A 24,649-nucleotide genomic window follows, 5' to 3' on the forward strand; every position below is an offset into this window, starting at 1 on the left:
ATGCTGGGGAGATTCAATACATCCCAGAATCTAAGTACCAGAGAAAACATCAGTCAGAGAGAGAGTGAGATTTAAGGAGGACCAGGTGCAAATCAGAGAGAGAGAGAGAGAGAGAGAGATGAATGAAAGGGATTTGTGGAATTTAAAAAATAATATAATAAGGAATTTGATTTCTGTGTAATGTTGTTACTCCATAACCCTGTAATTATTTAGTTACTCTATTCTACAGCCATTTTCCAGGTGGCTGTGGTCATACTAATAGGCGCCTGCCTGCTTTATTCACTTCACACCCCATTTTGTTTAATTAGAAACATATTAGTTCTCATTCCCTATAGGTCTGTATTATAAATTTCTGGGCTGGTGTCAAAAAATATGCCTCACTGAGCAGAGTGGGGAAAATTTGATACTCCGATTAATCTCCAGGAATGTCAACAATGATTATATGTAATTAAGCTGCATTCATTTCAAACGGTTGGGAACTACATCGTGCTGACAGGAAATTTCTATACATGCACTTGTTGTCAATTTAGTCTGTCCTTAACATTCAAAAGCTCATTCTTATCCAGATCTTTTAAATTTGTTTTACTTTGTCTCTCAGATGTGGGAGACACCAAGAAGGGAACAGCCATTGCCCATCCCAGGGTCGATTAGTGCCACTCTCCTGGTTTGCCTCCACCTCCACTCTCCATAAACTTCAGATCCACTTTCTGAACAGGCTTTGGGGAAGTGAATCTTTCACTATTGAATATCCATCTTGTAACCTGCTGTTGTACCCTCAGTATTTATATGGCTGGTCCAGTTCAGTTTCTGGTCAATGGTAACCCCAGGATCTGATAATGGTGGAGGTTCAATGCTGATAATGCCATTGAATAGTTCTGCAGACTAGCCGGTATGAATGATGCACTAGTTCTTGACAAGTTAAATAATTTACTATGAAACAACGGCGTGGTAAAGATAACTGGAATAAATATATAACAAACTACTAACACTTAACTAACAATCCTAGAGCTACTGGGGGGCATGGTGGCACAGTGGTTGGCACAGTTGCTTCACAGCTTCAGGGTCCCAGGTTGGATTCCTGGCTTGGGTCACTGTCTGTGCGGAGTCTGCACGTTCTCCGTGTGTGTGCGTGGGTTTCCTCCGGGTGCTCCGGTTTCCTCCCACAGTCCAAAGATGTGCAGGTTAGGTGGATTGGCCACGCTAAATTCCCCTTCATGTCCAAAAAGGTTAAGTGTGGTTACGGTGATAGGGTGGAAATGGGCTTAATTAGGGTGCTCTTTCCAAGGGCCGGTGCAGACTCAATGGGCTGAATGGCCTCCTTCTGCACTGTAAATTCTAGGATTCTATGATACTGAAAAATACACCTATTCGCCAATATGACTTACCCCAATTCCCCGAGGCACAAAGTCACATGGTAGGTTTACACTGCCACCTGCTGGTCGGAGGTCGTGTACATTATTATATAGAAGATTGCTTATGCATACCATCACAGAGATGATCAGATTCTTCCTTTTTTAAAAAAATATATTTTATTCAAGATTTTTGGCCAAACATAACAGTACGTAGTGTTTCTTTTACACAACAATAAAGCAATATAAATAACAGTGGCCAGTTTTAAACAAATAAATAAATAATATATAAACAAAAACAAAACTGAATGGCAACTGCCTTGTCCAAAATAAATACTCTCCAAAAATACAATCCAACAATCCAATATACAATTACCTATAACAAATACCTATACATATTATACATATACAATAACATCTCTGAGTCCGTTCGATTCCTCCCCCTCCTCCCCCTCCCCCCTGGGTTGCTGCTGTTGTCTACTTCTTTTCCATTCCCTCTATCTTTCTGTGAGGTAATCGACGAACGGTTGCCACCGCCTGGTGAACCCCTGAGCCGAACCCCTTAACACGAACTTAATCCGTTCTAACTTTATAAACCCTGCCATGTCGTTTATCCAGGTCTCCACACCCGGGGGTTTGGCTTCCTTCCACATTAACAATATCCTGCGCCGGGCTACTAGGGACGCAAAGGCCAACACGTCAGCCTCTCTCGCCTCCTGCACTCCCGGCTCTTCTGCAACCCCAAATATAGCCAACCCCCAGCTTGGTTCGACCCGGACCCCCACCACCTTCAAAAGCACCGTTGCCACCCCCACCCAGAACCCCTGTAGTGCCGGGCATGACCAGAACATGTGGGTGCGATTCGCTGGGCCTCTCGAGCATCTCGCACACCTATTCTCTACCCCAAAAAATTTACTAAGCCGTGCTCCAGTCATATGCGCCCTGTGTAACACCTTAAATTGTATCAGGCTTAGCCTGGCACACGAGGACGATGAGTTTACCCGACATAGGGCATCAGCCCACAGCCCCTCCTCAATCTCCTCCCCCAGTTCTTCTTCCCATTTCCCTTTCAGCTCATCCACCATGATCTCCCCCTCGTCCCTCATTTCCCTGTATATGTCCGACACCTTACCATCCCCCACCCATGTCTCTGAGATCACTCTATCCTGCACCTCCTGCGTCGGGAGCTGCGGGAATTCCCTCACCTGTTGTCTCGCAAAAGCCCTCAATTGCATGTACCAAAATGCATTCCCTTGGGGCAACCCATATTTTTCCGTCAGCGCTCCCAGACTCGCAAACGTCCCATCTACAAACAGATCTCTCAGTTGTACTACCCCAGCTCTTTGCCATGCTCCAAATCCCCCATCCATTCTCCCCGGAACGAACCTATGATTGTTTCTTATCGGGGACCGCACCGAAGCTCCCGTCCTTCCCCTATGCCGTCTCCACTGCCCCCAAATGTTCAATGTAGCCACCACCAACGGGCTTGTGGTGTATTTCTTTGGTGAGAACGGCAACGGTGCCGTCACCATTGCTTGTAGGCTAGTCCCCCTGCAGGACGCCCTCTCCAATCTCTTCCACGCCGCTCCCTCCCCTTCTCCCATCCACTTACACACCATTGAAACATTGGCGGCCCAGTAGTACTCACTTAGGCTCGGTAGTGCCAGCCCCCCCCCCCCCCCCTACTACGCTGCAAGAATCCCCTCCTCACTCTCGGGGTCTTCCCAGCCCACACAAAACTCATTATACTCTTCTCGATTCTTTTGAAAAAAGCCTTAGTGATCACCACCGGGAGGCAGTGAAACACAAAAAGGAATCTCGGGAGGACCACCATTTTAACCGCCTGCACCCTACCTGCCAATGACAGGGACACCATGTCCCATCTCTTAAAGTCCTCCTCCATCTGTTCCACCAACCGCGTTAAATTAAGCCTGTGTAATGTACCCCAATTCTTGGCTATCTGGATCCCCAAGTACCGGAAGTCCCTTGTTACCTTCCTCAACGGTAAATCCTCTATCTCTCTGCTCTGCTCCCCTGGATGCACCACAAACAACTCACTTTTCCCCATGTTCAGTTTATACCCTGAAAAATCCCCAAACTCCCCAAGTATCCGCATTGTCTCTGGCATCCCCTCCGCCGGGTCCGCCACATATAACAACAAATCATCCGCATACAGAGATACCCGGTGTTCTTCTCCCCCCCTGAGTACTCCCCTCCACTTCCTGGAACCCCTCAATGCTATGGCCAGGGGTTCAATCGCCAGTGCAAACAATAACGGGGACAGAGGACATCTCTGCCTCATCCCTCTATGGAGCCGAAAATAGTCAGACCCCCGTCCATTCGTGACCACGCTCGCCATCGGGGCCCTATACTGCAACTGTACCCACCTGATATACCCATCCCCAAAACCAAATCTCCTCAGCACCTCCCACAAATAAACCCACTCCACTCTATCAAATGCTTTCTCGGCATCCATCGCCACCACTATCTCCGCTTCCCCCTCTGGTGGGGGCATCATCATTACCCCTAGCAGCCTCCGTATATTTGTATTCAGTTGTCTCCCCTTCACAAACCCAGTTTGGTCCTCATGAACCACCCCCGGGACACAATCCTCTATCCTCATTGCCATTACCTTGGCCAGAATCTTAGCGTCCACATTCAGAAGGGAAATGGGCCTGTAGGACCCGCATTGCAGCGGGTCTTTTTCCTTCTTTAGGAGGAGCGATATCGTTGCCTCTGACATAGTCGGGGGCAGCTGCCCCCTTTCCCTCGCCTCATTAAAGGTTCTCATCAGTAGCGGGGCCAGCAAGTCCATATATTTCCTATAGAATTCAACTGGGAATCCGTCTGGTCCCGGGGCCTTCTCCGCCTGCATGCTCCCAATCCCTTTCACCACTTCCTCCGTCTCAATCTGTGCTCCCAGTCCCACCCTCTCCTGCTCCTCCATCTTAGGAAATTCCAGCTGATCCAGAAAGCACATCATTCTCTCCTTCCCATCCGGGGGCTGAGCTTCATATAATCTTTCGTAAAATGCCTTGAACACTCCATTCACTCTCTCCGCTCCCCGCTCCATCTCTCCCTCCTCATCTCTCACCCCCCCTATGTCCCTCGCTGCTCCCCTTTTCCTCAGTTGGTGGGCCAGCAACCTGCTCGCCTTCTCCCCGTATTCACACTGTACACCCTGTGCCTTCCTCCATTGTGCCTCTGCATTACCCGTAGTCAACAAGTCAAATTCTACATGTAGCCTTTGCCTTTCCCTGTACAGTCCCTCCTCCGGTGCCTCCGCATATTGTCTGTCCACCCTCAGAAGTTCTTTCAACAACCCTCCTGCTTTTCTTTATGTGCCCTAATAGATATCAGCTCCCCTCTAACCACTGCCTTCAGCGCCTCCCAGACCACTCCCACCTGTACCTCCCCGTTATCATTGAGTTCCAAGTACCTTTCAATACACCCCCTCACCCTTAAACACACACCCTCATCTGCCAATAATCCCATGTCCATTCTCCAGGGTGGACGCTGTTGTTTTTCTTCCCCTATCTCCAGGTCCATCCAATGTGGAGCATGATCCGAAATGGCTATAGCCGTGTACTCCGTCCCCGTCACCTTTGGGATCAGTGCCCTTCCCAAAACAAAAAAATCTATTTGTGAAATGTGGTAGTATGCATTAGGGGTCATGTGGGACTGTGAAGCCATGATGTCATTGGCTGACAGATCCCGGGTCCTGGTTGGACGTTGACCTCTAGCTCCGCCCTGAAGGTGGAGTATAAGTACCTGGAGTCCTCCCCCGCAGGCAGTCTACTACTGAACTGCGGGGGAACAGTCACGCTTAATAAAGCCTCATCGACTTCACTCTATTCGTCTCTCGGAGTCTTTGTGTGCTACAATTTATTAAGCGTGACTGTTCCTGCGCTACATGAATAAACTTTGTGGACATAGGATAAAAACGAAAACTCCTTACTCCGAGGTCTACTAAATCTCCAGGGGTCTACTCCTCCTATCTGCTCCATAAAGTCCTTAAGCACCCTAGCTGCAGCCGGCCTCCTTCCGGTCCTGGACCTCGATCTGTCCAGCCCTGGGTCCAGCACCGTATTAAAATCTCCACCCATTACCAACTTCCCCACTTCTAGGTCCGGGATTCATCCTAACATACGCCTCATAAAGTTGGCATCATCCCAGTTCGGGGCATACACGTTCACTAATACCACTGCCTCCCCTTGCAATTTGCCACTCACCATCACGTATCTGCCCCCACTATCTGCCACTACAGTCTTTGCCTCAAACATTACCCGCTTCCCCACTAGTATGGCCACCCCCCTGTTTTTTGCGTCTAGCCCCGAATGAAACACCTGCCCCACCCATCCTTTGCGTAGTCTGACCTGGTCTATCAGCTTCAGATGCGTCTCCTGAAGCATAACCACATCTGCCTTAAGTTTCTTTAGGTGTGCGAGTACCCGTGCCCTCTTAATCGGCCCGTTCAGCCCTCTCACATTCCACGTGATCAACCGGGTTGGAGGGCTCTTTTACCCCCCCCCCACTTGACGACTAGCCATCTCCTTTTTCAATCCAGCTCCTCACCCGGTTCCCACATAGCCGTATCTCCCCCAAGCGGCGCCCCCCCGCTCCGACCCCCCCCCCCATACCAGCTCCCCCTTCTCCCCAGCAGCAGCAACCCAGTTAACCCCCCCCCCCCCCCGCTAGATCCCAAACTAGCGTAATTGCAACCCCCATGTTGCTCCCAGAAGTCAGCAAACTCTGGCCGACCTCGGCTTCCCCCCCATGACCTTGGCTCACACTGTGCGAGGCCCCCTCCTTCCTGCTTCCCTGTTCCCGCCGTGATTACCATAGCGCGGGAACAAAGCCCGCGCTTCCCTTTTGGCCCCGCCTCCAATGGCCGGCGCCCTCAGCTCCTCATCCTCCCTCCCCCCCCTCCCCCCCCCGACATGGGGAAGAGAGAAAAGTTACAGGGTCGCAGGATTAACAACTTGGGAAGTCATCTCTTCCCTCTTTTCCACCCTTCATCCCACATATTCACCCCCCCACTTTGTCCCAAACGCTCTTTTTATGGCCTGCTCACTCCAGTTTCTCCTCGACAATAAATGTCCACGCCTCATCTGCCGTTTCGAAGTAGTGGTGTTTCCCTTGATGTGTGACCCACAGTCTTGCCGGTTGCAGCATTCCAAATTTAATCTTCCGTTTGTGCAGCACCGCCTTGGCCCGATTAAAGCTTGCCCTCCTTCTCGCCACCTCCGCACTCCAATCTTGATATACGCGGATCACCGCGTTCTCCCACCTACTGCTCCGAGTTTTCTTTGCCCATCTGAGGATCATCTCTCTGTCCTTATATCGGAGAAATCTCACCACTATGGCTCGAGGAATTTCTCCAGCCCTCGGTCTTCGCGCCATAACTCGATAGGCTCCCTCCACCTCCAGCGGACCCGTCGGGGCCTCCGATCCCATTAACGAGTGCAGCATCGTGCTCACATATGCCCCGACGTCCGCCCCTTCTGCACCTTCGGGAAGACCAAGAATCCTTAAATTCTTCCTCCTCGCATTATTCTCCAGCACCTCCAGCCTTTCCACACACCTTTTGTGTTGTGCCTCGTGAATCTCCGTTTTCACCACCAGGCCCTGTATGTCGTCCTCATTCTCAGCAGCCTTTGCATTCACGACCCAAAGCTCCTGTTCCTGGGTCTTTTGCTCCTCCTTTAGCCCCTCAATCGCTTGTAATATCGGGGCCAACAGCTCCTTCTTCATCTCCTTTTTGAGTTCTTCCTCGCAACGCCGCAGGAACTCTTGTTGGTCAGGGCCCCATATTAAACTGCCTCCTTCCGACGCCATCTTGCTTTGTGCCTGCCTTCCTGGCCGCTGCTCTAGAGGATCCACCGCAATCCGGCCACTTTCCTCTCTTTTTTCCATCCGTGTCCAGGGGGGATTCCCTTCTGGATTACAGCACAGTGTTTTTTGCCGTTAAAATTGCCGTCGGGGCTCCTATCAAGAACCCAAAAGTCCGTTCCACCGGGAGCTGCCGAAACGTGCGACCTAGCTGGTCATCGCCGCACCCAGAAGTCCGATCAGATTCTTCCTAGTTGGAGATGGCCATTGCCTGGCACTTGTATAGTTTGAATGTTACTTTCTACATATGAGCCAGAGCCTGGCTGTTGTCCAGGGCTTGTAGCACATCTCAGTACAACCTCAAGGATAATGGCAGGGCACATAGCCTTTTTACTGTATCTAATACAAACAGCCTTGATATCACTTGAGGAAGTGAAGTTGACAAAAGACTGGCATCGTGATGGTGGGGACTGCAGGAGAAGGCCTGGATGCATTGTCCACTCAGCATTTGTAGCTAAAGATGGTTACAAAAGCAGCCATCAAGACTTGGCCAGCTCAGTCAGTACTAGTACTATTGAGCCACTCTTCGTGGTGGACATTGAAATCATCCACCCAGAGTCCATTCTGTGCCCTTGCTCCTCTCAATTCCTGTTCCAAGTGTTCTTCAACATGGAGAAGTAGAGTCATCTACTAATGGAAGGTTGTAACCAGCAGAACATGAAAGTACTTCACGGGGTACAATGTTAATATTCATGCCTTCATGACTCTAAACAATGGTGCCGCCACCTCTGTCCTGCCTGTGGAGAGATACATATCCAGGGGTGGTGACGGAGGAATTAGAGACATTGGCTGATGGGTATGATTCAGTACGATTAGGTTACCCTGTTTTTTGACTATTCTGTGGGCAGCTTTCTCAATTTTTGCAGATATTAGTGAGGAGGATTTTACGTTTTGATTGTGCTGAGTGTGCCTTTGTCCCATCATAATCTGATGCCTAGGTCAATGTTGGGTGATCCGTCCAGTTTTATTCTCATGAGACTTTTTACAGCCATAAGACACAACTGAGTGGCTTGTTAGGCCTTTTCAGAAGACATTTAAGCATCAAACCACACTGCTTTGGGTCCGAAGTGATTTATAGGCTAGACCAGGTAAGGATGGCAGATTTCACAGAATCCCACACCAGAAGGAGGCCATTCAGCCCATCAACTCTGCACTGACCCTCCAAAAGAACACCTTAAATGGGCCCACTCTGTCGCCCTCTTCCTGTAACCCCACCCAACCTGGACACTAAAAGGCAATTTAGCCTTATCCACCGAACCTGCACATTTTTGGACTGTGGGAGGAAACCTGGAGATAACCCACACAGACACAGGGAGAACGTGCAAATTCCTCACAGTCACCCAAGGTTGGAATTGAACCCGGGTCCCCAGTGCTTGGAGGCAGCAGTGCAACGATAACCCTAAAGCTTTCTATAGATATGTCAGGAATAAAAGAATGACTAGGGTAAGAGTAGGGCCAGTCAAGGACAGTAGTGGGAAGTTGTGCTTGGAGTCCGAGGAGATAGGAGAGGTGCTAAATGAATATTTTTCGTCAGTATTCACACAGGAAAAAGACAATGTTGTCGAGGAGAATACTGAGATTCAGGCTACTAGACTAGAAGGGCTTGCGGTTCAGAAGGAGGAGGTGTTAACAATTCTGGAAAGGGTGAAAATAGATAAGTCCCCTGGGGCGGATGGGATTTATCCTAGGATTCTCTGGGAAGCTAGGGAAGAGATTGCTGAGCCTTTGGCTTTGATCTTTAAGTCATCTTTGTCAACAGGAATAGTGCCAGAAGACTGGAGGATAGCAAATGTTGTCACCTTGTTCAAGAAGGGGACGGTACCTTTAGACAAGTGAGCCTTACTTCTGTTGTGGGCAAAATCTTGGAAAGGTTTATAAGAGATAGGGTGTATAATCATCTGGAAAGGAATAATTTGATTAGACATAGTCAACACGATTTCGTGACGGGTAGGTCGTGCCTCACAACCTTATTGAGTACTTTGAGAAGGTGACCAAACAGGTGGAGGAGGGTAAAGCAGTTGATGCGGTGTATATGGATTTCAGTAAAGCGTTTGATAAGGTTCCCCACGGTAGGCTACTGCAGAAAATACGGAAGCATGGGATTCAGGGAGATTTAGCTGTTTGGATCAGAAATTGGCTAGCTGGAAGAAGACAAAGGGTGGTGGTTGATGGGAAGTGTTCAGACTGGAGTCCAGTTACTAGTGGTGTACCACAAGGATCTGTTTTGGGGCCACTGCTGTTTGTCATTTTTATAAATGACCTGGAGGGCGTAGAAGGATGGGTGAGTAAATTTGCAGATGACACTAAAGTTGGTGGAGTTGTGGACAGTGCGGAAGGATGTTACAAGTTACAGAGGGACATAGATAAGCTGCAGCGCTGGGCTGAGAGGTGGCAAATGGAGTTTAATGCAGAAAAACTAGATGATTCATTTTGGAAGAAATAACAGGAAGACAGAGTACTGGGCTAATGGTAAGATTCTTGGCAGTGTGGATGAGCAGAGGGATCTCGGTGTCCATGTACATAGATCCCTGAAAGTTGCCACTCAGGTTGAGAGGGTTGTTAAGAAGGCGTACGGTGTGTTAGCTTTTATTGGTAGAGGGGTTGAGTTTCGGGGCCATGGGGTCATGTTGCAGCTGTACAAAACTCTGGTGCGGCCGCATTTGGAGTATTGCGTGCAATTCTGGTTGCCGCATTATAGGAAGGATGTGGAAGCATTGGAAAGGAGATTTACCAGAATGTTGCCTGGTATGGAGGGAAGATCTTATGAGGAAAGGCTGAGGGACTTGAGGCTGTTTTCGTTAGAGAGAAGAAGATTAAGAGGTGACTTAATTGAGGCATACAAGATGATCAGAGGATTGGATAGGGTGGACAGTGAGAGCCTTTTTCCTCAGATGGTGATGTCTAGCACGAGGGGACATAGCTTTAAATTGAGGGGAGATAGATATAAGACAGACGTCAGAGGTAGGTTCTTTACTCAGAGAGTAGTAAGGGTGTGGAATGCCCTGCCTGCAACAGTAGTGGACTCGCCAACACTAATGGTATTCAAATGGTCATTGGATACACATATGGACGATAAGGGAATAATGTAGATGGGCTTTCGAGTGGTTTCACAGGTCGGCGCAACATCGAGGGCCGAAGGGCCTGTACTGCGCTGTAATGTTTTATGCCACCCGTCTATAATCTTTCCCTAATGAGCGTTAGTGACGCAGTTGGATTGTTACAGTAGCTTTGTGCTCCATCCTTGTGTCATGTGAGAGTACCTTTAAGAAATGGATGGTTAAGCAATGTACCTTTAAGAAATGGAGCTGATCATATTACTGAAGTGATGTCAGAGGGTGGGGGGAGCTGAGCTCACTTCTGCTTTTTGAGTTTCAGTTTGAGAGCGCCGCAGGGAGTGTCTGTGTGTTTTGCTGTGAGCTGCATGAAGAAACACAGAGCTGGTCTGTTGATTTCTGCAATCCAAAGACTATAAATATATTGAATATAACCTAATGTGCTCCTATTTTTGAAGGTTTGAAGTCTTTTGGATGTTTAAAGGAACAATTTGAAGGATTATTGTGTGTTGTAGCCTTCTGGGGTTATCTTTGAAGTAATGGGTGTTAAGATATTCAATGTTTGTTTTTAAAAGGTTAACTTGAGTTCATAGAATAAACATTGTTTTGTTTTAAAAACCACTTGTCCATTTCTGCTGTATCACACCTGGAGAGTATGCCGTGTATTTCCCACACCACAATCTTTAAAAGTTGTGGGTCGGTTGAACTCCATGAAACACTTTGGGGTTCTGTAAACCCGGACCCACAACACTTGATACTGATTTATTTAATTAACTGTACTCAAAACCCGCAAACTGCTGTGATTTGCCTCTGGAAGATTAGCTCAGGCCTTTGGGCTGCTTGTCCGCTAAATAACCACTATTCTGGGGAGCAGGGAGGTGAGCGGATGGTGAAGATCAAGGAGAAATGGGAAGCGGAGTTGGAGGGGGAGATCAATTGGGGAGTATGGAGTGAGGCACTGCGAAGGGTAAACGGGACCTCCTCTTGTGCATGGATGAGCCTGGTACAGTTTAAGATGATGCACAGGGTGCAAATCACTCGGGCGAGAATTGGTGGTTTTTTTCAGGGGGTAGCAGATGAGTGAGAGGGGTGTGGACAGCGGCCAGCGAATCACGCGCACATGTTTTGGGGTTGCGAAAAGTTGGGAAGATTCTGGGCGGAGTGTTTGCAGTCTTAGCCAGGATAGTGGAGGAGGAGGTGGACCCGGCCCCTTTGGTGACGATATTTGGGGTTTCAGAGAAGCCGGAGCTCATGGAGAGGAGGAAGGCCGATGTTGTGGCCTACGCCGCTCTGATTGCACGGAGGTAAATTCTGCTGGAGTGGTGGTCGGCATCGCCACTAGGGATAGCGGCATGGTTGGGTGACCTGTACGACTACCTGCGGTTAGAGAAGATAAAGTATGAGTTAAGGGGCTCAGCGGGGGAGTTTGAGAAAAGGTGGGGGATGTTTGTGACCGTGTTTGAGGAGCTGTTCGTCGCAGAGGGGTGGGGGGGGTGAAAAAGGGGAAAAATCTGTAGACTGTATAGTTGATTGTTGGAAAGTATGTTTCCCGGGGTATTTATTTGCTGTAACCTACTTTGATACATGTTTGTAATAAAATACATTTTTTTAAAAATAAAACTATTCTACCGTGACCAGCGCTGGGAAGACAAGCGTTCCTCACCCACTGTTCAATCAGAATGTGTGTAATTCATATATTTTTCTCCCACGTCTATTTCATGAAGGAAACACCATACATCGCCCAGAATGTGCACGGAATCAATTCCCACAGCTGGATAACGACATTCCACATTGTAATGAACAGGGCCAGCTGTGAGTCAGGCTGCCGAAACCAGCAGTACAAGGCTCAAAGGCACAGCCTTGACACTGTGCAGTGGTGTCAAGGACCAGCACAACAGGGGTGGAGATAGATCAACTGTTTTGCAAAGCATCGGGGAAGCAGGCACCCTAATTAACACCAAAACAAAAACAGTCCCTGCTGAAAAATACATTCAAAGCCTTCCACCTTCATTGTGCTGTCTGTCTCCAGACAACGGATGAGCGAGATAAAAGCCAGGGAGCTGTGGCGACACAGGGCAGGAAGCTACATTTCCCACTTGTCACTCAACCTTTCCCCGTCAACCGATTTCTTAGAAACCAACCCCGCGACCTCCTTTTCTGCCCAGAATTTGCTACCCGTTTATCGAATGGTTAAAAGCGAGCTGAATCTTAACTAACACCAGCTGCCACAGTCAGATACTGATCAGGGAGGTGCTTCCTCCAACCTCGCCAACAGAAGTATTGACTGTTTCTGCAGGCGCGAATTACTGCAAGTAAACATCTAGTCAGCTCTAAAGTAAATTTCCTGACGCCAAAGCCTCTAAGCTCCAGGATAACCCCAGCCTTGGGGAAGCTATTGTGTTCAGGCCGCTTTCCTTCACTTGCCCTGGTGCCAATGCCTCGCCTTAAAGGGTCTGTCCCACCACCACCACAAGCTGTCTGGCAGCCCGGAGACAGACAGATGTCCAGTGAATTCCAGACCAAAATGCAATGTATCACCATCTCTTGTAAAGGGGTTCCAACATTACTGAAGTATTAAATGCTGAAGAGTGGGCCCCACTGTGGTGAACCACTGTAATAGGAGATGTAAGGTAGGACCTGCGCTACAGGTTCGCCGGTAGCCCCTGCCTGCTGGCTCCGCCCATTGCCCTGCCATTTCGCCAGCTGCAGCAGGAGGCCACGCATCTGACTTCAATAAAGCCACAGTTGTACCCAATCTGCGTCTTTGTGCAATTGATTGCGCATCAATTTATTGCAGTCAGATTTTTCCACAGAATGGATATCAGAATCAAACCCGATCGCCTGCAGCTGGATCCGCACTCGCCCGATGCCAGAAAAGACTTTACTTACTGGCTAACATGTTTTGAGGCCTACATCAACACTGCGGACCCCGTGCCAATGGAGGCTCAGAAGAGTGAACGTCCTGTACTCCAGACTGAGCTCCAGCGTGTTCCCGTTAATCCAAGATGCCACGGCTTACACGAAAGCAATGGAACTCCTTAAAGAACACTACGCTCAGAAGGCGAACACGCTCTTCCCCAGGCATTTACTCGCCACCCGCTCGCCTGGTGAGCCCATCGAAGACTTCTGGCGCGCCCTAATTCCACTCGTCCGGGACTGTGACTGTCAGGCCGTTGCGGCCGCTGAACACGCGAACCTCCTCATGCGCGATGCTTTTGTGACGGGGATTGCGTCGGACCGCATCCGAGAACGATTACTGGAAGGGGCCACGCTCGAACTGGCGGAGACGAAAACCTTGGCGCTCTCCATGACGGTCGCATCCCGTAATGTACAATCTTACCCCTCCCGCTGCGCTGCCCACCCTTCTACCCTTTCCTACCCCTCCTTGACCCCGCCAACGACCTCCTCAGCTGGGGCCCTGCCTTCCCAATACGCCTGCGCCGCACGCCGATCCGCGCACCCCAGGGGTCCCCGCTGCTACTTCTACGTTCAGCAGAAGCACCCCCGCCAACATTGCCCGGCCCGCACTGCCGTTTGTAAAGTCTGCAGTAAAAAGGGCCACTTCGCGGCTGTGTGCCAGGCCCGCGCAGTCGTTGCGATCGTGCCCGCTATCGCCCCCTCCCCTACACCAAACGCACAATGGGAGCGCCATCTTCTCCTCCGGGACCATGTGCGACCAATGGGCGCCGCCATCTTGTCCCAACCCCGTAATGTGTGCACCATGGGCGCCGCCATCTTGTCCCGACCCCGCAATGTGCGCACCATGGGCGCCGCTATCTTGTCCTCCACAGGGTCTCCGGACATCCCGAGATCGGAACCGCACACGCTCGCCACCCGAAGCATCCGACGACTACCCGCAGGTCGCTATTATGACGCTGGATCAATCTCGCCCGCACAACCTGGCCACCGCGTCGACGACGGTAAAAATCGACAGCCACGTGACCTCGTGCTTGCTGGACTCCGGGAGCACCGAAAGCTTCGTACACCCAGATACGGTAAGGTGCTGCTCACTCGCGGTCCATCCTGCCAATCAAAGGATCTCCCTAGCCTCCGGATCCCACTCAGTCCCGATCCGAGGCTTCTTGTACAGTCACCCTCACTGTCCAGGGCGTAGAATTTAGTAACCTCCGCCTCTATGTCCTTCCTAATGTCTGCGCTGCACTCGTGTTGGGCCTGGACTTCCAGTGCAATCTCCAGAGCCTCACCCTCAAATACGGCGGGCCCTTACCCCCCCTTACCGTTTGCGGCCTTGCGATCCACAAGGTCGATCCCCCCTCCACTGTATTAAAACCACTGTATTACAGGATGTAAGGTAGGACCTGCACTACAGGTTCCCCGGTAGCCCCAGCCTGCTGGCTCCGCCCACTAAGAATGTTAGAAATATGCATGACCTCCAGTGCCCTCCCATTTCGCCAGCTGCAGCAGGAGGCCACGCATCTGACTGCAATAAAGCCACAGTTGTACCCAATCTGCGTTTTTGTGCAATTGATTGCACATCACCCACAAATGTAAACGAGCCCGTGAAAGTTAGAGGGAAATGTTCATTTCTCCTGGTCTGCCTGACTTGCAGGAAATCTGCATTCCCAAAATTCGGAGAAGCCAGGGGTCAAGTACTCACCAATCTCAGCGGGTCTGCCAGCGTCTGTGGAGAGAGGACGGAGCTAACGTTGTGATGCGAGCATCAAATCACACGAGACAGAGAGTTGAAGTGAACAGTGGCTTTAATCAGCTAGAAATGTGCCTGCCTGCGACTGCTCTGCACTGAGAGCTGCCAGCAGGGCAGCAGATCTATATACCTCCCCTGAGGGGATGGAGCCAGGGGCGGAGCCCACAAGGGCACCAACATGATACAATGCGATGTAATGTAATACAATGGTCCATAGGTGGAGCCCACAAGTGCATCAACATAATACAATGCAATACAGTGGTGAATGGTTGCCATAATACATTCACCACATTCACCCCCTGTCCAGCGGGGGTGAAGTGGCTCACAGGTTGAATCTGTCCGGCGCCTTGATCGTGCACTGCAATCACTTGAGCTCTGGTTCGGCTGCGGGCACGGGTGTGGAACTCGTAGCTGCGGGCAAGGGTGTTGACTCTGGGAGCATGTCTTCTGGAGCTTCATCCCTGTAAGTCGGCGATGGGGGGAGGGGGGTGGAGGAGGGGTGGTGTAGGCCATGCAGGGGCCGGGGCGCTGTTCGGCATAGGTTGGGGGGGGGAAGGTGATGGTCGTAGGGGATCCTGCGGGTGCCAGGTCACGGAGGAGACTGTATCTTGTTGGCCATCGTGGTGCGCCACGTAGGCACACTAGGGGTTGGCGTGAAGGAGCTGGGCCCTCTCGACCAGGGGGTAGGATTTATGGTTCCTCACTTTGTTTTCGGAGGAGTACGGGCCCCGGTGTCGTCAGCTAGGACGGAAGCGAGATCCCGGAGCTGGATTTCCTAGGGAAAACAAATAGGCGTTCATGAGGGGTCTCGTTCGTGGCTGTGCAAAGGAATGACCTAATGGAGTGGAGCGCGTCGGGGAGGACCTCCTGCCAGCTGAAAACTGGGAGACTCCTAGATCGTAGGGCCAGGAGGACAGCCTTCCATACCGTCGCATTCTCACTCTCCACCTGTCCGTTTCCCCGGGGGTTGCAACTGGTAGTCCTGCTTGGGGCGATGCCCTTACCGAGCAGGTTCTGACGCAGTTTGTCGCTCATAAACGAGGAGCCCCGGTCACTGTGGACGTAAGTGGAGAAACCGAACAAGGTGAAGATACTATGCAGGGCCTTAAAGACAGTGACCGCGGTCATGTCGGGGCAAGGGGAAGCAGGGGTACTCGTCAACGACGTTGAGAAAATACGCGTTGCGGTTGGTAGAGGGGAGGGGCCCTTTGAAGTCGATGCTGAGGCGCACAAACGGCCGGGATGCCTTCACCGGGTGGGCGTTATCTGGTCGATAGAAGTGCGGCTTACAGTCTGTGCAGATTTGGCAGTCCCTGGTCATGACCCTGACCTCCTCGGTGGAGTAGGGCAAGTTGCGGGCCTTGATGTAGTGGGGAAGCCGGGTGACCCCCGGGTGTCAGAGGTCGTTGTGGATGGCCCGGAGTCGGTCATCTTGTACGCTGGCGCACGTGCCGCGGGACAGGGCATCTAGGGGCTAATTGAGCTTCCCAGGACGATACACGATATCGTAATTATAGGTGGAGAGTTCGATCCTCCACCTCAAGATTTTATCGTTCTTGATCTTGTCCCGCTGTGCATTATCGAACATGAAAGCTACCGATCGTTGGTCGGTGACGAGGGTGAACCTCCTACCAGCGAGGTAGTGCCTCCAATGCCGTACAGCTTCCACAATGGCTTGAGCTTCTTTTTCGACTGAGGAGTGTTGAATCTTGGAGGCATTGAGGGTATGGGAGAAACAGGCTACAGGCCTGCCTGCCTGGTTAAGGGTAGCGGCGAGGGCGACCTCTGACGCATCGCTCTCCACCTGGAAGAGGATGGACTCATCCACCGCGCGCATTGCGGCTTTGGAAATATCTGCCTTGATGCGTATGAAGGCTTGCCGAGCCTCAGCCGCCAGTAGGACGATGGTGGCTTTGATCAGTGGGCGGGCATTGTCTACATAGTTGGGGACCCACTGGGTGTAATAGGAAAAGAACCTGAGGCATCATTTCAGGGCCTTGGGGCAATGGGGGAGGGGGAGTTGCAGGAGGGGGCGCATACGGTCGGGGTCGGGCCCTAGAACTCCGTTTTCCACGACATAGCCGAGGATGGCCAGTCGGGTTGTGCGGAAAACAAATTTCTCCTTGTTATAAGTGAGGTTAAGGGTTTGGGCGGTTTGGAGAAACTTCTGAAGGTTGGCGTCTTGGTCCTGCTGATCGTGGCCGCAGATGGTGACGTTTTCCAAGTACGGAAATGTGGCCCACAGCCTGTACTGGTCCACCATTCGGTCCATCGTTCTTTGGAAGACCGAGACCCCGTTGGTGACGCCGAAGGGGACCCGGAGGAAGTGGAAGAGGGGACCGTCTGCCTCAAAGGCCGTGAAGTGCCGATCCTCCGGGCGGATTGGGAGCTGGTGGGTATGACGACTTTAGATCTACCATGGAGAACACTCGGTAGTGTGCGATCTGATTAACCATGTCCACTATCCGGGGGAGGGGGTACGCATCGAGTTGCGCGTACCAGTTTATGGTTTGGCTGTAGTCTACAACCATCCGGTTCTTTTCCCCGGTCTTGACGACCACCACTTGAACTCTCCAGGGGCTATTACTGGCCACGATGAATCCCTCCATCAAGAGCCGCTGGACCTCTGACTTGATAAAAGTCCTGTCCTGGACACTGTACCGCCTGCTCCTGGTGGCGACGGGTTTACAGTCGATGGTGAGGTTTGCAAAGAGCGGGGAGGAGTGACCTTAAGAGTCGCGAGGCTACATACGGTGAGAGGGGGCCCGCCGAACTTCAGGGTCAGGCTCCTGAGGTTGCACTGGAAGTCCAGTCCCAACAGGAGAGGGGCGCAGAGATCGGGGAGGACATATAGGTTAAAATTAGCATACCCGGCGCCCTGTATCGTGAGGTTCACGACACAGTACCCCCGGATCTGCACTAAATGCGATCCAGAAGCGAGGGAGATTGTTTGGAATGCGGGGGAAATTTAGAGAGAACAGCGCCTTACCATGTCTGGGTGTACGAAGCTCTCCATGCTCGCGGAGTAAAACAGGCAGGGCGTTTTGTGTCCATTGACCTGGACGGTCATCATCGAGTTCCTGAGCTGCTTGGGCCGTGACTGGTCGAGGGTGACCGCGCCGAGTTGTGGGTAGCCGGCGTGGTCGGAGGTGGTGGGGTGGTCCCAAGATGGCTGCCCCCGTCGGTCACACGTGTCGGGCGACGATGAGGATGGCGGCCAAGATGGCGGCCCCTGTCAGTCGCTAGTGTCGGGCGGCGATGAAGATGGTGGCCAAGATGGCGGCCCCCATGAGTCGCACGTGTTGGGTAGAGTCAAAGATGGTTGCCCCCACGGGCAGCACAAGGCAGATGACGCGTCTGGAGGGGCGGTGCCGGTAGGCACGCAGCCGCGCTGCGGGGTCAGCGGGCCTGTGAGTCAGAAAGTCGGGCCTGTGATTTAGAGGTTTTGGACCTGGCCAGGCAAACTTTGGCAAAGTGTCCTTTCTTACCGCAGTCGCTACAGGTCGCGCTCCGAGCCGGGCAACGCTGCCTGGAGTGCTGGTGCTGGCCGCAGAAATAGCAGGGCAGCCCCCCGGGTTGGGTGGACCGCCGGGCGGCACAGGCCTGGGGCACCCTCTGGTCGGGTGTCCGCGAGGGGGTCGCGTGGTCGGAGGGGAAAGCGTTGAGGCTCTGAAACGCTACATCTAGGGAGGTGGATAGTTTTACCGTCTCTTCTAGGTCGAGGGCGCCCTTCTTGAGCAGGCGCTGTCTGCCGTAGTTGGACCGGACTCCAGCCACATAGGCGTCCCGGATGGCGAGTTCCATGTGTTGGGAGGCCGTGACGGCCTTGTAGTTGCAGCTTCGCGCGAGTACTTTCAGGTCGCGTAGGTACTCCTCCAGCGATTCCCCGGGTCGTCGGCGGTGAGAGGTGAGGAGATGCAGCGCGAACACTTCGTTCACCGGCCTCACGTATTGCCGCTTCAGGATCGTGACCGCGTCTGCGTACGTGGTCGCTTCCTCGATTTGCACGGAGATTATGTGGCTCACCCGGGCGTGGAGGAGGCTCAATTTCTGTTTGTCAGTGACGGAGGGAGAGGAGGAGGCGGCGAGGTAGGCCTCAAAACAGCGGAGCCAGTGCGAAAAAATCCCTTTGGCTTCAGCGGCCTGTGGGTCGAGTTCCAGTCGATCAGGTTTGAGGGCTGCTTCCATCGCGATGTTGTAGCTGATTAAATTGATGCGGCCATCAATTCATACGAGACGGAGAGTTGAAGTGAACAGTGGTTTCAATCAGCTAGAACTGTGCCTGCCTGCGACTGCTCTGTACTGAGACCTGCCTGCAGGGCAGCAGATCTATATACCTCCGCCGAGGGGGCGGAGCCAGGGGCGGAGCCCACAAGGGCACCAACATGATACAATGCGGTGTAATACAATACAATGGTCCATAGGTGGAGCCCACAAGGTCATCAACATAGTACAATGCAATACAGTGGTGAATGGTTGAGGTAATACATTCACCACACATTGCGAGTCTGGTCATCTAGAGTCGAAACACTAGCTCCCTTCTCTCTCCACAGATGCTGTTAAATATGCTGAGATTGGCCAGTATTTTCAACTTTACGTATTATGTCAACTGTGTCAGCTAAAGGCTGTCCTGCTTCGTAAACAACATCATGCACAAGGGGCATGTGGGCTAACAGTACAGTAACGGACAATAATTAAATAATGGTAAATTAATCAGGTCAGTAATAAACTAATCAGGTTGGCTAAGATGTGGTTTCACCCTACTCCAGGATAAACGAATCAGTCACCAAACGGTGCAAAGTTGGATGCAAAAAGGTATAAGAAGAGTCTTGTGACCCGCGACACACAAAACAAGAGAAGAGAGTCTATGGTCAATTTAATAAGGATATGGGGAGTCCACATATAGGAGAGAAACAGAGTTTTTATTTACACAATATAGCCACTGCCCGATAGATCCCTACCGGGTTCCTGGTCCAGTCGGGGCCTTACTGGCCGACCTTTTATACACAGGTTAATAGAGATCCCTGCGCCTAGCGGGGGAGCTCATACTCCTCAAGGGCCAAAGATTATCATTCCCACCACATGCGGATTATTACAGTTAACAAGAACAGAGCAGGAGGCAGAGACTCTGTTCCTAAGAACACATTGTGACTTTTGCCCTGCTGAGTATCATTTTGTTGTACTTAATAAACCTACTACTGCTTATTATAAATGCCTCATACCCGGACTGGCACAAAACGAGGCGGCAGCGAGAAGTGGGGAGAACCGTTTAGCCAGCTGAGAACCTTTCACCGACGGTGAGAGGGAGTGTCAGTTCTTACTCTTCTGATGGTGTCACTTCAATGTCCGAAATGTCCAGAAAGACAGATCGAAAGGGGGGTCCGTGGCAAGAATTCCAAGCTCGAGCGGCTGCAGCAAGATGGTTTGGGTGCTGATGACTGAATGTCTCCGGAAGAACAGCCGGGTCGCTATGGAGGGCGTGGTGAGGTTTACATTGGGGTCTCCGAAAGATTGGGGGTTTGAAGGTGGGGGTTCTGGGAGGGGCGGGCAGAAAGGGGGCATGGGGTGTGGGGGACCCTCAAGCTCGCTTAGAGATTGGGCCACCCTTTCAATATAATGGCCCGATCTATGAGGAGCCGGTCTGCCCAGCGAGTTTAACTCCCCAGTGTGGGCTTGACCGGGAAGATACTTTCTAGGGCCCAATAAAGTACTTAAGACTGGTTAGATAGCGGTGGGGAACTTGCCAACAGAGCTTGGGGCTGGGGTGGGGGGTGGGGACACCCAGCAAAACCCGCCACAATAACACTTCGAAACCTTTCCATTTGATCACACCCTACATATTTCACATCATCCACGTCGGTCAGGAATTGTGGAACGGAATAATCGAACACTGAAGATGATGCTAATCAGGCTGTGTACAGATCATCCCACTCAGTGGACAGGCATGCTTCCCTGTGTTTCATGGCAATACAATGTCCACGTCACAGGACCACAGGAGTTAGTCCGTACAAGGCAATGACTTGGAGGCAGGTGGGGGTACCAAGACATTGGATTGTTGGGGGGGGGGGGGGGAACTCCACTTACCCTCCAAACATATAGTCAAAAATGGCTGCAAGAGTTAATTGAACATGTGAGGAAAGTCAATGGCCAGAAATATTGGGACATCCCAAAACCAAATCAAGAAATGTTTTGATAAAAGGGTCAAACCACTTGAGTATAAGTTAGAAGATTGGGTGATGCTGCAGACTTTTACGCCAAAGGAACACTTATTTGATATCAAATGGTCAAGATCATACAGTATATTGGAAAAATTAAGTCCTGCTGTGTATTTGTTGCAAATTCCTGAGGGACATGAACAGGAACCAAAGATGTAATGGTTCCACATAAATCAATTAAAAACATTAAAGAATGAATGCTAAACTTGATCGCTATCTTGCAGGGATTAAACATGAAGATGCTATATATACTTTACCTCAGGCTAACGGGAATATGCAGAGCAGATATCCATCTATTCCTTTGAGATCATATGGGGTCTCACCAAACACGAGTTCACAGTTTAATTGGATGAAAGCGGAAGACATATTCTTCACAGATGAACAGGGGTGGGCAATAAATGCTGGCCTAGCCAGCGACGTCCACATCCATCAAATAAATGTCTTCAAAACCCCGAGTAACACCAGCTAATGACAAAACTGGAAGTCAGAACATTGAAGCTCAAAGCATAGGTTTGCGAAATATATTTGTCATGGGTTTTGGTAGAGTAGCAATGTAGTTATATGTATCAAATGTGCTGTTATTATTTATAGTAATTTGGGGGGGGGGGGTGGAAATCAGCCTCACTTTACCCTCAAGGTGAGGAATGTGTAGGTTGTGGTGTTGGGTGCTCTGGTGCACAGATGAGCCAACACAGTTGTATGTGGTACAACTCTATTTTATTTTAACTCTTATAATACAGTTCGTTCTGGATACTCTGCACGTGCTGTCTCCCTGAGTGTGTCGTGTAGCAGGTCTGTCCTGGTCCTCCTCTCCAGCTAATACTGACCACCAGGTGTCGTGTTTGTGCTTTTATATCTTTCTGTGATTGGTTGTGGTGGTGTGTGTTCTGATTTGTCTGTTGGTGTGTCTATCATGATGTGTGTGTTTGAATATCATGACATCCCCCCTTTTTACAAAGATATGTGCCTACGTGGTTATAAATATAATCGTGTCGTGAGTGCATCTAAGAGTGTGTGCGTGTGTTGTGTACAGCGTGTGTATATGACGTAACTATTTACATGGGGCGATGTCGGGTGCGTCACACTAACAAGGTTGTACCATAACAAAACATGAATGCGAGAAAAAAAACAACTTGAACAGTGGTCCGGTCAGACGATATCTGGAACGATAAACAACAACAGGTTATAATACAGAAGTGTTTGACTTTTTGAACGTATGAACAGCGTTATAAGTCCAGTCTAATGGGTGACCGCCTCAAGAATAGGCTGGTCCTCAAGCCGGTTCAGCTGTGGAGATTTGGGTTCACGCTGGTTCACCTTGGACTGTTGGAGGTGATGCTGTTGCCGAAGTCTCTACTTTTCCATTTGTTGTACTTCGTGCAGTGCTTGGTTTTTCATTCGTGCAAATATAACATTCAACATCTTTGTTAGTGTTGCCTTGGCTGTGGTTTGGTTCTGGTGGCGATGGAAGGGGCATGATCCGTGGCATCTCCACGAAGTCATCCTTGGGAACCAGTGGAGGATCCGGCGTGTGCGTACGGTTCAGTTGCGAGCGTGGAAGGCGGCGCAAAGCTCGCTGATTGCGCCTACGCACCAATCCATCCGCCCTGCATGCCAGGAACAAGGTGGAGTCTTTTTTCTTTTTATGTTTGTGGTGGACGGCATCTTGTAGCCGATGGGTCGTTGCCATTGAAGTAGCACCATCACTAATATCATGCAAGGCGATGACTGTGCCAGATGTGGAAGTTGGCCGAGACCGTGCACGCTGGTTCCGGCCACCTGCTGTGCCGGAAGGGCGACTCCGCAGAGAAACGTCGAAGCATGTCGCCTTGGAGAGAGAATTGTTGCTCGCATCAACGTCTGGCCGATGGCGCGAATTGGTGTGTCCGTCTTGGACCGCCAGTGCTGGTCGCCACTGCCGACCCAGTGGGACTGCCACGCGATCCATTCCCTGTCGCCGTGGCATCCGCCGTCACCCTGAGCGTGCCATCACCGAGGCCGCGACACCGCCCGTCCGGAGCAAGGTCTTGTGTGCGCGAATCAGAGTCGGCGCTTGGCTGCTCCCCATCTGGAGACCGGTCTGCCTTCCGTCGATGCTCCCCGTCCGGAGTCCCAACAGGTTCACTGGAGGCAGCCGCGATTCCCTGAAGCTGCACTTCTGGAGTCGGAACATGCAGGAATGCACCAACCAGTGGAGAGGGTCGAGCCATCGAGGGTGGAAGCGGTGCGCCGCCACCGCAGTCGTCAGTGGTCACACCGTGATCGTCGAGTGCCCCGGTACGCACTAGACGAGGTCTGTCACCTTGCACCTTTTGCATGGGAAGTGGGATGCTGTCGTCACTCGTCTCACATCCCGTGGATAGATCCTCATTAGCAGCTTGCTGTTCACTAGGGTTGGGTAAATTGTCAGAGTTTTCATCTGGTGGTGCACACCATGTCGGTGGACTGTCATTGTCTTGCCGTTGTCCTTCATTTGGGCTTTTCTTCTTTGGAATTTTAAATCTTCCCCCAGACATTGCAGAACCTTGTTTATTACCCCCAAATTCTCCCATATGTATGGTCTCGAATATAGGATCCAATGTTTCTATCGACATTGTACTATTTTCCAAAGAACATTCCGTTTCACTTTTCTTCTCAGGTACCTCATATGTATCTTTGTTTAATGTACATGCCTTCATGGTCTCTGGGTCTGATTTTGCTGGGACTGGCATGGTCACAGTCTCTCTTTTACTGTTCTCAATTGCCCACATTATACTCCCCATACATAACTGCTTAATCACTGGGGTTAGTGTGGTACAATGGATAGACGGGTTGACCTTATCTGCATCTTCACCATTAGTGGAAAGCACACTTGGTTCACTTGAAACTGCTGCGGGTTTTAAATTCGTTATCTGGCTACTCGATGTCGGTGTCCTCAGGATTCTTGCTCCAATGTTCTGCTCATTTATCAGTGGAGTGTGTATAGTTCAATGCAATTAATGTTCCCCTCAAGGTTTGAAGAGTCATTACTGACTAACTGCTGGTCTCCGAAGTTGGGACTTTGCGGCGTTGTGTTGAAGGGAGACATTTGTCCCTGCTGTAGATGTGATTCAGGTTGTGTTATTTCCATTACCTGAGGATCAATGTCTTGTCCATTTTTTCGATCCGTACTAAAACACTGGCAATTCTCAGTCTGCTCCTTGCAAGTTAAACATTCAATTAATTTCTTTAGCAAATCCTCAGCATCCTTCTGTGACCGTGCAGCATTATTAATCTCTGTTCGGCTATAATGATCCTGAAGGTCAGCGCATAAACCTTTTTTCTTCGGGCTTGGAAGAGGCGATTCCTTTGGCTTGTCTTCAGTTGGGCTTGAACAGTCTTCAGCGCTGTGCCCTTCATTGTAGCATGAGAGACCGTCATGGTCATGCTGCTGTGTAGTGGAGCATGGTAGGCTGTTATAGCCTTCTTGCTGTTCACGTGAGCATGGCAGACTTG

The 24,649-nt window shown here is 50.8% G+C and overlaps 1 protein-coding gene across 5 annotated transcripts in view; it reads right to left on the reverse strand.

Moving 5' to 3' along the window:
- Nucleotides 1-24,649, reverse strand: part of kank3 (KN motif and ankyrin repeat domains 3) — a 130,081-nt gene that overhangs the window by 44,922 nt on the left and 60,510 nt on the right. Inside the window, exon 1 of one of the 5 annotated variants that reach the window (XM_072482616.1) lies at nucleotides 21,433-21,584. The exons of the other annotated variants lie outside the window; for them this stretch is intronic. The gene's annotated coding sequence lies outside the window, so the exon portion shown is untranslated. Of the gene's footprint in view, nucleotides 1-21,432; nucleotides 21,585-24,649 lie in introns of those variants that run through there. 5 annotated transcript variants of the gene reach the window in all.

This window comes from Scyliorhinus torazame, chromosome 18 (assembly GCF_047496885.1).
Source record: "Scyliorhinus torazame isolate Kashiwa2021f chromosome 18, sScyTor2.1, whole genome shotgun sequence".
NCBI classification, from domain to species: domain Eukaryota; kingdom Metazoa; phylum Chordata; class Chondrichthyes; order Carcharhiniformes; family Scyliorhinidae; genus Scyliorhinus; species Scyliorhinus torazame.